This window comes from Nilaparvata lugens, chromosome 8 (genome assembly GCF_014356525.2).
Source record: "Nilaparvata lugens isolate BPH chromosome 8, ASM1435652v1, whole genome shotgun sequence".
In the NCBI taxonomy this organism is placed as follows: domain Eukaryota; kingdom Metazoa; phylum Arthropoda; class Insecta; order Hemiptera; family Delphacidae; genus Nilaparvata; species Nilaparvata lugens.
In genome coordinates, this window is record NC_052511.1 from 49,842,167 (window position 1) to 49,856,300 (window position 14,134).

Sequence of the window (14,134 nt, forward strand, 5' to 3'; positions counted from 1 at the left end):
GGGAGTTGGTCTGTGTGTGTGTGTGTGTGTGTGTGTGTGTGTGTGTGTCTGTGTGTGTGTGTGTGTGTATGAGTGTATGTGCGTCTGTGTGTATGAGTGTATGTGCGTCTGTGTACACGATATCTCATCTCCCAATTAACGGAATGACTTGAAATTTGGAACTTAAGGTCCTTCCACTATAAGGATCCGACACGAACAATTTCGATCAAATGCAATTCAAGATGGCGGCTAAAATGGCGAAAATGTTGTCAAAAACAGGGTTTTTCGTGATTTTCTCGGAATTTTACAGTGATATAATGAATTATGTTGCCATATATATCAAAATCTACATACATAAAATATACTTATCAGGTGCATTCTATAGAATGACTATAGAGCTTGGTTGGCGCGTTCCCTTATAGCTACATATATGAACTACTAGCCGCCAGCTCGCTTCGCTCGCCATATCCGTCTAGCCAGGGGGCTCCACCCCTGGACCCACGACTGGATCGTCCAAGAATGAGATCAGCAGGCTCGCTTCGATAATTTATCATATGTTAGGACGATCCAGTCGGGGGTCCAGACTAAACGTCTGGCTAAACGGATGTGGCGAGCGAAGCGAGCCTGACGGCTAGTAATATAATATTCAGAGGAATAGCTCTGATTGAAGTCGCAGTGCCCAATCATTTTCCGCTACAAATACATTTCAATCTTCAAAGTGGTGCCAACTAACAAGTCAACTCAACTTAATGCCAACCTGACAAAATTATTAATTTAGTAAGCAGTTAACAACTGTTTCGAAGAGGTACTCTCTCTAGATTATAGTTCTATATTAACATATGGTATGGACACTTTTCAATTATAATTAAGAGATTGGAATAAGAAGAATATACATGCTAAAAGACGAACTTTAAACCCTTAAAAACCACCCTTAGAGTTAAAATTGCCCAAAAGATTCTTAGTGCCTCCTCAGGGCCAACTGAACATACCTACCAATTTGAAAGTTTTTGGTCTGGTAGATTTTTAGTTCTGCGAGTGAGTGAGTCAGTCAGTGAGTGAGTGCCATTTCGCTTTAAATATATATATATATATATAATATATATATATATATATATATGGCACATATATTCAAAATCTACATACATCAAATATACATATCAGGTGTATTCTATGACATAGAGCTTGATTGGCGCGTGTTCCCCTCTACATATATCAAATATTGGCACATATATATGAAAATCTACATAAATCCAATAACATTATCTGCAGTTTCTATACATATTGGTCATAGCAAGATCTACTGCCGTCATTATTTTTTATCATTTGTAATAGGGAGAATGAGATCCTTTGAGAGATAATTATATTACATATATGAACATGTTGAAGTGAGTAATGGTGTAAGAAGCGAGACATCAACTTATATGGATATAGCTTAATGACAGATTTGTTTTCATGACAGGTTGAGAATATTATCTGGCGCTATGGTGTGGTCCACCTTATAATGACAGCATCAAATTAAATTTGGTGTTGCTATCCTTGTTGACCGAGCGAAGTGAGGTCTAAGATTCAAGTCGAAGGTTTGGCATTTCTCTTAATGTTTGAAATGTTTATATGTTCTTATGTTGCGCATTACGGCGAAACGCGGATAGATTTTCATGAAATTTGACAGGTATGTTGCTTTTTAATTGCGCGTCGACGTATATACAAGGTTTTTGGAAATTTTGTATTTCATAAATAATAATATAGAAGGAAAAAGGAGCCTCCTTTATACGCCAATATGGGGTAAAAATCAGACTATAGAATTATTCATCATAAATCAGCTGTCTAGTGACTATAATACTACCCGTTCAAAAACATCGAAACTTGAAAATGTAATCTTTCCATTAACGTTAGTAGACAGTTGACTATAATACTACCTGTTCAAAAACATCGAACATCTTGAAAATGGTATCTTTCCATCAACGTTGTAGACAGTTGCAGCCAGACCTGATAACAGCGCTCACACTCACATTCGGAACGACACGTCGCGGTACGATATATGACAGAAAGCTATATGTTTATTTAGGATTTTTTCTAGACATTTTTAAATTGATAAATTATTTATTAATTTTTGAGAAAACATAACAACAGGTCAATGTAACTCACTGAGTTCGAGGTCTACTGTTCGCAGAACTACTAGTCTATCATTCGTCACATCATAGTGCTATCCTTGTCTAACTCCCCGACGATGTCGGATAGGTTTCTAACAATGTAGAATTATAGATATTTAATCTCAATGATGAATATTTATTAATAAATCAATGGAAAATATTTTTTCTCAACGAATGAAATATAAATGATTATTTCAAACAAGAATGAACAGTTGATATCACATCAGATATAACGGTATCAGTTATCCTCTGTAGAAGGCAGTGGCAAGGCAGAGAATAGGCAATACTGTTCTCCTGTCTTTCTCCACTGCCTTTATGATGTGAACCTCACTATAGAGAAACGTATTATGCATTAAAAGTATTGCAGAGAATATAAGAAAAATGGATTCTGAAAGCTGAAGAATTTTCGAATGCTCAATCAAAGCTAACAGGAACTTATAACCTCCACAGAGATAAATTTACTTACAAAAAATAACTGGGATTAAGAAGAAGATCATGTTTAACAGACTATTTTAATCAAATCAACAAATAGTACAGCCAAAATAAAAACAAACTTTTTTTTCAATTTTTTTTCTCTTCTCCAACACACCCAACCACAAAGCCCATGGTTTTTTTACTTTCCTTGCTCTATTACCATAGGTAAGGGAAGTATTGCTTTCCAAAAAAATTTAAGGTACCCTAATTTCATGTGTTCTATACGTTTCAAGGTCCCCTGAGTCAAAAACTGATTTTTGGAGTTGGTCTGTGGTGTGTGTGTGTGTGTGTGTGGTGTGTGTGGTGTGTGTGTGTGTGTGTGGTGTGTGTGTGTGTGTGGTGTGTGTGTTGTGTGGGTGGGTGTGTGTGTGTGTGTGTGGTGTGTGTGTGTGTGTGTGTGTGTCTGTGAACACGATAACTCCATTCCTAATTAACCGATTGACTTGAATTTTTAACTTAAGGTCCTTATACTATTGAGTTCCGACAATAGGAAATTCAATAAAATCTAATGGCTAAAAAACCATGTTTTTCACGATTTTCTCGAAAATGGCTCTAACGATTTTCTTCAAATTTATACCCTTGATAGCTATGTTATAAGCCCTATCAACTGACATGAGTCTCATTTCTGGGAAAATTGCAGGAGCTACGTAATATCCCTGAGAAGAATGAATTTGTTAAATTTCTATCACGATTTTCTCAAAAATGACTTGACCGATTTTTTTCATATTCATACCGTGTATAGTTATATATCAGCTCTATTAACTGGCATGAGTCTCCTCCCTGAGAAATTAACACCCCATCCTTGAGAAATTTACTTTGTAACCTCCTTCTCGTGCGTGAGGTAGGTAGATAGAGCAGTTTATTCAAAAGAACACACATGTCGATATTTTATTCGTCGAACACCTTTTTGACAACTTTTAAAAAATCCTCAAATTCATAATTCAAACAAAGGAAAATGTACTCTGAACACAATCACAATAGTATAATCGTAGTTTTAATTATTCAGCCGCCAATCGGCATAATGTTATTCCCTAAATTATCCTCGTTAATGAGGCTTATATATCAATGAGCAAGGAAAGTTGTGTGAGTGTACGACACCAGATTTTTTTATATTTGTAACATTTTATTGTATTTTATTTGTCTTGTAATTCTTTGTCATTTTGTTTTGTCTTGTTTTGTGTGTTTTAATGAAAAAAAATTATTACACTTTTAAACGAGTAAAGGAGAAAATGACCAATTCAAACACAAGCAGATGCCTTTGGTGAGGTCCATGTTATAATGGCAGTAGAGAAAGATAGGAGAACAGCGGTGGCTATTCTCTGCCTTGCCACTGCCTCCTGTATAGGATAGAGCTGATACCAACTGTTCATTATTGTTAAAAATAATCAATTTTATTTTATTCATCAAAAAATTATAAGTTTTTATTATTGAGATGAAATGTTTTGTCAATTATTTTATTCAAGAGAATGATCAATTACAATTACAATTTTGTGAGAAAACGATCTGACAACGTTCCAGAGCTAGAGAGGGATAATGCTATCGCTTTGTCCAGTGATAGACAAGGATAGCAACACCAAAAATGTTAATCAAATACTGCCATTATAACGTGGACGTAGCAACTTGTAGTCTCTGTGGAGATTACACAGCTGTTACAACCGATAAAATAAAACAGCCAGCCAGACTGCAGCAGTCGCCGCTGTTTCGTAACACTGAGAGATGGAGAAGAAGAAAAAGAACAAGATGAACAAGAAGAACAAGATGAACAAGAACAACAATATTATTACAAAAGTTGCGTCCGACCTACCAACGAGGACCACTATCAAGAACAGGAAGCCAGGGAACACGAGAGCAGTGAAGAAGATAAAGAAGAAGGAGTCTGTTGAAGAGAAGAAGAAGAAGAAGAAGAAGAAGGAGTGGAGAGCAGCTACAAGTTGAAGAAGAAGTTGGAAGTTGCATCGTGAACGAGGAGAAGAAGATGAAGAAGGTACAGAAAATAAAGAATATCAAAAAGAAGGCACAGGAAATCATGAAGAAGGAGAAAAACAGAAAGATGAAGAAGAAGAGGAAGAAGAAGAGCTTCTTTGTGAAAAATATAAATAAATAAATAAGAAGAAGAAGAAGAAGGACAAGAAGATAGGGGAAGAAGGAAAAGGAGAGAAGAAGAGAAGAGAAGAAGAAGAAGAAGAGAAGAAGAAGAAGAAGAGAAGAAGTGGAGTACAGCTATAAGTTAAAGAAGAAGTTGGAAGTTGCATCGTGAACAAGGAGAAGAACATGAAGAAGGTACAGAAAATAAAGAATATCAAAAAGAGGCACAGGAAATCATGAAGAAGGAGAGAAAACGAAAGATGAAGAAGAGGAAGAAGAAGAGCTTCTTTGTGAAAATATAATAAATAAATAAGAAGAAGAAGAAGAAGGACAGGAAGATAGGGGAAGAAGGAAAAAGGAGAGAAGAAGAGAAGAAGAAGAAGAAGAAGAAGAAGAAGAAGAAGAAGAAGAAGAAGATGAGTACAGCTATAAGTTAAAGAAGAAGTTGGAAGTTGCATCGTGAACAAGGAGAAGAACATGAAGAAGGTACAGAAAATCAAGAATATAGAAAAGAAGGCACCGAAGATCATGAAGAAGGAGGAAAACAAAAAGATAAAGAAGAAGAAGAAGAAGAAGAAGAAGAAGAGGAAGAAGGAGAAGTAAAAGATGAAGTAGGAGAAGTGGATGAATTTGAGAGAGGCTCATGATGAGGAGAAGGTGTATTAGGAGGAGAAGAAGAGGAAGAAGAAGAAGAAGAAGAAGAGAATAGGAGTGAAGAAGAAAAATTTGACAGGAGGGGAAGAGAAGAAGAAGAAGAAGAAGAAGAAGAAGAAGAAGAAGAAGAGAATAGGAGTGAAGAAGAAAAATATGACAGGAGGGGAAGAAGAAGAAGAAGAGAAAAGGAGAGGGAAGAAGAAAAAGATGACAGGAGGGAAAGAAGGAGAAGTAGACCAGTGGTAGAAGGAAGAGAAGGAGAAGAGAAAATGAATGAAAGAAGACGAAGAAAAGAAGAAGAAGAAGAAGAAGAAGAAGAAGAAGAAGAAGAAGAAAGGAGTAGAAGTAGGAGAAGGAGAAGAAGAAGAAGAAGAAGAAGTAGGAGAGGAGAATAAATAAGAAGAAATGTGAAGAACAAGACAAGAGCGACAGTGCATCAACACTCTTTCTCTCTCTCCACTGCATACGACAGGTTAGGAGGAGGAAGAGGAGGAGGAGGAGGAGAAGTTCACTTTCTTCTTTATCATTATCGTAAGAGACCACTACTAACTAGTTCCACAAAACAGCAGCCGCATTCACGGAACGAAAACGAAAGTAAAACGAGTGGAAAAAACACGACTGAAGTAGACGAAGTCGAGGACACGGAAAACGGTCGAAAAAGAATCGAGGAAGTTTGTTGGAAGGATGAAAGAAGAGGTGTAAGTGAAAAGGAGATTGCAGGATAGCTCAGTGGTGGATGTTCAGGTTGCAGTACAGTAGACTACGGTAGGGATGTGGGGGGAAAGAAAGGTATGGATCGGCGGGAGAAGAAGGGAGGGGATGTAACGACGGGGGAAATTTTCACCGGGAGACCGTCCCGTCCCAAACAGATCCGACATTTAGTTTATTATCACCGCCGGACCTGTCCAGCTTAGATTACGCGGTGGATACATTTTCAAACTTTTTGTTTACAAACTCAGGGTTTTTCTCCGCGGCAATCAAAGTGGACTAGTGTCGAAACTAACTCTAGTGCGTGCGACAGTTTTTCTCAAAAAATGACAAAATGTTGATGCATCTCAATTTTTTGGTGGAATTTTCTGTTGAAACGAATATATCTAGGAGTATACCCGGCGAGACTCCAGTCTGATATCCAGTGTTTTCTGGTGAATTTTTCTAGTGTTTGACGACTTTTTAACTGTATTTTCAATCGTTTTCTGTTTTGAAAATGACGTTATAACAGTTGTGAAAGAAGGGCTGGTTGAAGATACCCCGGAAGTGATTCGAGAAGGTGAGTTTTGATGTTTTGTTTTGGAGTGGACACAATTTTTCAGGATGATAATATTCGTACCTCTGACTTCTTTATAGATATTATTGTAGATTTCATTCAGTTATCTCCTGATAGATAAATTTCAAAAAATTGATAGTAGACTAGTAGTTCTGTGAACAGTGGACCTCACGCAGTTTTCTCATCCACAAGTATCTTATGTCACCTGTTCTAGTTGATTCAGTTGAATCATAATTTACTCTCAAAAACTGTTATTTAACCTTACAGTTGTGTTGTGAGTGATGTTGTGGTACTTTTCCATAATGAAAACACAAATTTGAAATTGTCAACACTTTTATTATTATAAATTATTATAATATATACAGAACCAGGTTACCAAGAACCTTATTATAATAATAAAAGTGGTTGACAATTTCAAATTTGTGTTTTCAAACTGTTCTTTGTTTTCTCCAAGATCAAAAACTCACTTATGTTAATAAACTCAGTTCACGTTTGAATTTGTATCCCATATGATAGTTCATCCAATTCCGTGATAATCTTTCCATTTGATAAAAATATTTCTCAACTATTTTGAAATTATTTTTTTTCAATCAAGAATATTATAATTTCTTCAGCATTATTTAGTTCATTTAATCATTTTTTATTTTCAAACACCTATTAACTTTGTTTTTCAAATGTGAGAATATTGATACTGATGGGCACGTATCATAAGAAATATTGAAATCCTACCTTTTAGGAATATGCACTGCCAAACATCTGTGTAATGCATGCAATGAATAATCCACTTGTCAGCTGATTGATTATGAATAATTCTATAGTCTGATTGATCCTATCTTCAAAGTAGATGATATATTATAGTGATATCAGGGTATGGAGGAATTCCTTTTCTTTCCATATTATCCTTAAAATGCAAAATTTCAAAAAATCTTGTGTAAACATCGACGCACAGTGTTGAAAAAGGAATATTTCTGCCAAATCTCACCAAATTCTATCAACGCGTCTGGCCGTAATCGCATTACATACAGACAGACAAAAGAAAATCCGAGTTAAAACATAGACCTCACTACGCTCGGTCAATTATCGTGTTGTGTACAAACTTGTTTTTCGGTGGATTGGGATCTCAACCGAATATTTAGATTGAGGAATGTTTTTCACAGATTGTTATATTATAATTATTATATTGTTTCTTCGTTAAACTCTTAAATCTATAATCAATGTTATACCATGAAATTTGCTCCTCGGATTGATTCAAATTTCAGGGGTACAATTTTGTTTAAAAGCCTAATATGAATTGAAAAGTGATTCATGTATTCAATTCTGTTCACAGAAATATAAAAAATCAGAGTAGAAAATTCCATAAATAATAGAATTCTGTTTGGAAAAATACAATTATGTTACAATATAATATGTAGGATATAAAGCATATTATGCTTGTTTGTTATCTTCACTAGTTTTATCAATAGTTGAAGTCGAGAACTCGTTTTCGAGGGTTTCATGTCTTGACATCTCCTCATTCCGATACGCAGATGCATTTTGTTCCCCAGATTTATTTCATTGACAATCTGCATAATAATAATAATAATATCGAGTGCCCTAGTTGGCTCAGGTCTGGTGTCAGAGTTTTCAGGTCGCAGCTCATCAATTTCAGGGCCTCTGACATGACCTAACGACTGCTTTTTAGGCAGCCGGGACCGACGGCTTAACGTGTCCATCCGAAACAATCTGCATTGTACTGTATTTTGAAAAGTCTTTCTGTTATGTATTGGACCTCAATTCTCTAAGAAGTGGATTAATTTTTGTGAACAGTCAATCATGTAGAATCTCGAGTCTAAAACTATAAGGCTAGGCACACACCAGTTAGTCAAGACAAGACAAGACAAGACACGTTTAGTCATAATACTTCACATAGTTGCTCATGAAGACATGTTCAATAGCAATGACTAATCGGTGTGTGTTGCTTCATAAGCAACTATGTGAAGTATTGTGACTAAACGTGACTAGTCTTGTCTTAACTAACTGGTGTGTGCCCACCCTGATATTTGCAGAGAAGAGTAGTGTTTAAATTGAGAGGAGAAATCCTGTAAACAATTCGCTCTCATCAGCTTCATATATGTATTGGATGTTATTGAGAAGAGAACAATGTTCTCAAGCACCTTCTCATTTCATCAATTCATAACTATTTGATGAAATTTAATTTTATAAAATATGAAATTTGATAAATTTCAAGAATTTGATAAAATATCATCCAACTATATGATGAAATTTGATTTGATAAAATAAGAAATTTGATAAAATATTATTTAACTATTTGATAAAAAAATCTGGTGTGGCGCACTCACACAACTTTCCTTGCCGTTATGAAAATTGATCAACTGACTCTAGTGTTCACGCGCATCTACTATTCAAAGATCTAAGCCAGCTGGTGACAGGACAATAATGCTGCAGACACAGGAAGTCTGCTATCTCTTCATAGTGAATGATAATAGAATCAACAGTTCGCAATTTAATAATCTTATTTTCTCGAATTTCGAGCTTATTTCTAATTTTAGGTGAAAATGTTACTGAACATTAATTGTAGAGATTTTCATGCTGAATCTTTCCCACTTGAAATTTTTTGTTTAAATTGTATCTGAAGCCTGATAATTGGGAATCTAAATTCAATTTTTACATAGATGGGGCGGAGCTCCTGGAATTTTTACAGATGTAGGGATTGTGGCAGTTGATGGAGCTTATCAATTACTTTTTTAGGTATAAATTTGATCAAAATCGTTTGTGCCGTTTTCGGGAAAATCGCGAAAAACCCTGTTTTTGACAACATTTTCGCCATTTTGGCCGCCATCTTGAATTACATCTGATCGAAATTGTTCGTGTCGGATCCTTATACTGTAAGGACCTTAAGTTCCAAATTTCAAGTCATCCCGTTAATTGGGAGATGAGATAAACAGACCAATACCCAAAAACCACTTTATTGGACTCAGAGGACCTTGAAAGTTGAAACGTATAGAAATTTGGAAATAGGGGTACCTTAATTTTTTTTGGAAAGCAATACTTTCCTTACCTATGGTAATAGGACAAGGAAAGTAAAAAGGGTGCTTGATAACTGTTAGGCCTATGTTCCAATAATTTCAGTAGCCCAATAGCGAAAAGTGAGTATTGGGATTAACACATGTTTGAAACCCTCCATAAAAAACTATTTGATAGAGTGAACACTGATATTCTCGACACAAAAATTGAATTACCACAAAATTATACAAAACCAGACCATTAAAGACACAATTATTCTGAATCTCAAGAACGTGTCAAAGAAGCTGCACTACCTTAATGTTGTATTCCACAGATTACCTTCGGAAAATTTTGCAAAAATCATGTTAATTGGCGAGCAAGTATTTTGTAATCATATAACATTCGGATAAACGACTGTAGAAGAAGATTCGTTACGTGTATTGATTGCATGCATGGCTACGTGACATTTGCATGCTTTAATTTATGAAATGAATTATAACTGTCTAGAATTAGGTGAAGTTTGGTAAAATATTCTCAAAGTAGGTCAGTTTGTGTTATGTTTTCAAAATTTCAAAAATAATATTCATCGTTAAATAGTTGGCACAGTAATAATATTCATGATGTTGGTTGTAATTCATTGAATCATGTATAGCTTCATGTTCATATATTGGAGTAGATAACTGTAAAGTTGGCATTGTATCTTTTGTTGGCTTGACTTGAATAAAACTAGAAAAGTTGAGTTTCCATGATTCAACTTATCTAATAAATTTCTTATAATTATGTGCTTTAAAATTACATTTTAAACTGTTTATCAACAACCAAGAGCTGTAGATCATTAATTCATTTTTGTAACCATAATTTTTCCAGTACCTTCAATCCCTTCCATATAAGACTCATCTGCTATCTTTTTTATGATCAGAAACCGCCAGCATCTGTTTCATTCCCGCTCTCTATTTAGTATGTTGCTAATTTCAAAAATTATTCTATTTGTACTACTCCAATAATTCTCCAATATCGAGGCACCGAGCTTCGTTATTTATTTATTGATAAACAGAACATAATTATTTAAAATGATTGGGGAAGTACTAACAGCACAGCCCAAACTGTTTCTTCCCAGAATTTGATTTTACACTATAATGGTCCAAAAGTATGTTAGGTATGTTCCATACACTTGAATTCAGGTCCAGTTTCTAGTCAAAACATTTAAAAACAGAAATGTTTAGATTTATTGAATGTGAAGATATATTTTGTGACGACTTATTTATTGAAAATTGATAATTTTTAACAACAGAATATTAGACTATCGAATAGTTTAATAATGTTAAGTGAAAAAACACTACACTTCTTTGATGTAGTGACGTCCGTTCGTGCTGGTATTGCACATTCTCAAGCCAAACAGAAACTATAGTATTTAGAGTTATGAGCTTCCTCATAAGGTTACTTATAACCTTAAATAATTTAGTTTCTGTTTGGCTTGAGAATGTGCAACACCAGCACGAAACGAACGTCGCCACATCAAAGAATGTGAGAGTTTTTTCACTTAAGAGTTTTATTAAATACGATAGGAATAATGATAGTGAAAACAAGATGGATAATCAACAACGGAGAATTAACAGTTGATATTACATCAGATATTCCGGTATCAGCTATCCTCTATAGAAGGCAGTGGCAAGTAAGAGAATCGTCAACGCTTTTTCCCATCTTTCTCCACTGCTATTATAGTGATGCCATCACTCTAGGCTCATAATAAACAATCTATTATGGAAGTTTGATTTTCTCTGCTATAGGGTTGTTAGAAGAGGAACTCTTCTACTCTCTTCAACTCAAATCTTCATTTATTTATCAAATTAATTAGTTATCAATTTGAAATGATTTAACAAGGAACCGATTCACGGTCAACATTTCCGCTACTTGCTTAAAAAAAATGATAAAATCAACCACACTGATCAATATTGATGCACGCGAGTTAACCTGGAGCCAAGGATTTTTCACTCCACTGCGCAGGCGTGCATTGAACTTGGCACACATTTAGTTCAAAAACGGATATTGGAAGCTATTAATTATTCCGTTACGAAACCAAATTAGTGTGTAGGAGAACCGAAGAAATAGGAAGAATAACTAGAAGGAATAAAATGAATTGTTGCCGTTTTTGGTGTTTGTTGAACTGACCGAAACTGGTCTATTCTTCTATTATTTGAAACGAAATTTACGAAAGAAATCTCCCATATTTGATTCAAACAATAAGCTTATTTCCTTCCTTTGAACAATAATGATTGAATTTTATTTCTGCCTAAGTACATTACCATCTCAAAACAATACGTAATCTCCTTATTTATTAAAACAATGAATTTGATTCCGATTTTTGGACAATGAGTTTAACTCTTAGAGAAAATCATTGTGGTGTGTGAATTATAAGGTAGCTAGATATGAACTTTCCTTACCGGTCATCTATTCAGGACTTTTTCCTATTACGGTTATATTCCGTTCGAGAAATTTGATTTAAATCATCAGTCAACGAGTTCACTTTCCGATTATTAAATTTATTGTAAACTTACACTATTCATTATGGGAGTCAATGAGAATTGTTTCAAAATTAAGTTTGTTTTTCGGTAATTCTTCGAAATTACAATTTTAATATATGAATATTTCATATTTTAGTTGAAGCATTCAACAACTGCTCGTCACAGGACCTCTTCCGTGCCGTAGTAAACTAAGTGAGAATTGCCATGATGGTAGCTAACCTCCGTAATGGAGAAGGTACCTAAAGAAGAAGATATTTCAGTTTTAATAATGTGAAATATTTATTCTATGTTTGAAAAACATCTAAATTTGAAAATCTTCTTTGTGGATATATTTGAGGACTGAAAATTTTGTGAATTGAAGAGCTACAAGACTTAACCTATTTTTGACTATGTGTTATCCAAATTTGGGAGAGGAATAGCACAAGGTTACCTTATTTTCCCTCTCCCTATCATTTGGATAATGTACTTATTGTATAAATGGATAATGAATGAATTGAGGTGTTCGAGTTCAGATAGCTGACTTCAAAAATTCTTCACTTTCAGCTTGATTCTAGAATACTGGATTCAGTTAATTTGATATATTTATTTATTAGAACAGTCACAAACACGATATTTGGAAAGAGAAACAGGCAATTGCCCAATACTTCTTCAATTCCTTGATTTTGGCACATAAATAGTCCAAAGTTGAGGTTTAGTTTAAAATTTCTGTTTTTCACCAAGATTAACACTCAGAGAATACGTATTCGAGATATGACTGATGAATTTTGAATTTCGAAGGGTTGATAAGGCCGGAAATACCACTAAACAATCCGAAAGTTCCAATAATATTGAAATAAATGAAATTTTGAGCAGAATAATTAAAACTACTATCACTGCAACTATCAGCTGATTTTTTTTTTTTATAAATAATACTATAGGTTATCGTGGTATTTGATGAATTCTTAACAATTTGATTGTTGTATTTCATTTTCAAGTTGAGTAATTGATAAAAGATAATAATGATTTTAATACCATTTAGACTGCAACTTATTCGAGACTTTTTGATTAGGAGTTGGAACAATAATAAAGATATTGCTGAATGTCCAATTCTCATATTAAATAAGGAATTTAGATTATTCTTGATACACCTCATTTGATAAGCTATGTTTAGATCCTGTTTTGAAAGAGTTTGAATTCTCAATTCATCATTCATTCTTCATTAGTTTGTACAAATAACATTGAAATATAAAGATAATATTGAGAGAGAGAGATGAATGATTAGAGCCTTCGCCTATTCCTTTCCCCTCATCACCCCCTCTTTGTTGTACGTGTACTCTAAAACATGAATTCAAATTTTGAGAAATTCATCCTCAAATTCTATCAACTCCTGTAAGTAAATAAAATAACGTTTTTGTGATCTCTAATAACTCGAAATAATTGAATCCTACCAGATATTCATTGGGTGCTATGGCAACTCAATTTCTACTCTCTTATTGGTTGCTTGCCACTAGTGGAATCAAATAAGGTTTTATTTTGCGATTTCTAATAACTTGTAAATGAATTCTACTAGATATTCATTGAGTGTCATGGCAACTGAATTTCTACTCTCTTATTGGTTGTTTGCCACTAGTGGAATGACAAATGAGTTCTTTAACTGTCGAGAAGCCCCACTATTGGCTATTAGCTGTTGACCAATGAAGGTTGAGCATAACTGTCATTGGTCGTGACAAGATACGAAGAATTTCAAATATGGTTATGAGAACGACCGTAACAACAATCAATGAGGAGAAACTTGGATGAATAAAGTTTTATTCTCAATAAGCTTAATACTAGAAAATGTAAAATACATGCATATCGAAAACAAATAAACAAGTTCCATAATATAAAGGACTGCATAGTAACGAATCACAAACCAAATTTGATGTTACCTATTAAGAAAAATACAGTCCAGAACGTGAGATGCAACTTACGGACCGTTGGAGGAAGTCTAACACACTATTTTACTAAAGCAATAGAACTCAGTA

General features: G+C 34.4%; 1 protein-coding gene across 3 annotated transcripts in view; it reads left to right on the plus strand.

Annotated features, from left to right (window-relative positions):
• Nucleotides 1-14,134, plus strand: part of LOC111044179 (lysosome membrane protein 2) — a 224,715-nt gene that overhangs the window by 58,440 nt on the left and 152,141 nt on the right. Inside the window, exon 1 of one of the 3 annotated variants that reach the window (XM_022329262.2) lies at nt 6,145-6,609. The exons of the other annotated variants lie outside the window; for them this stretch is intronic. The gene's annotated coding sequence lies outside the window, so the exon portion shown is untranslated. Of the gene's footprint in view, nt 1-6,144; nt 6,610-14,134 lie in introns of those variants that run through there. 3 annotated transcript variants of the gene reach the window in all.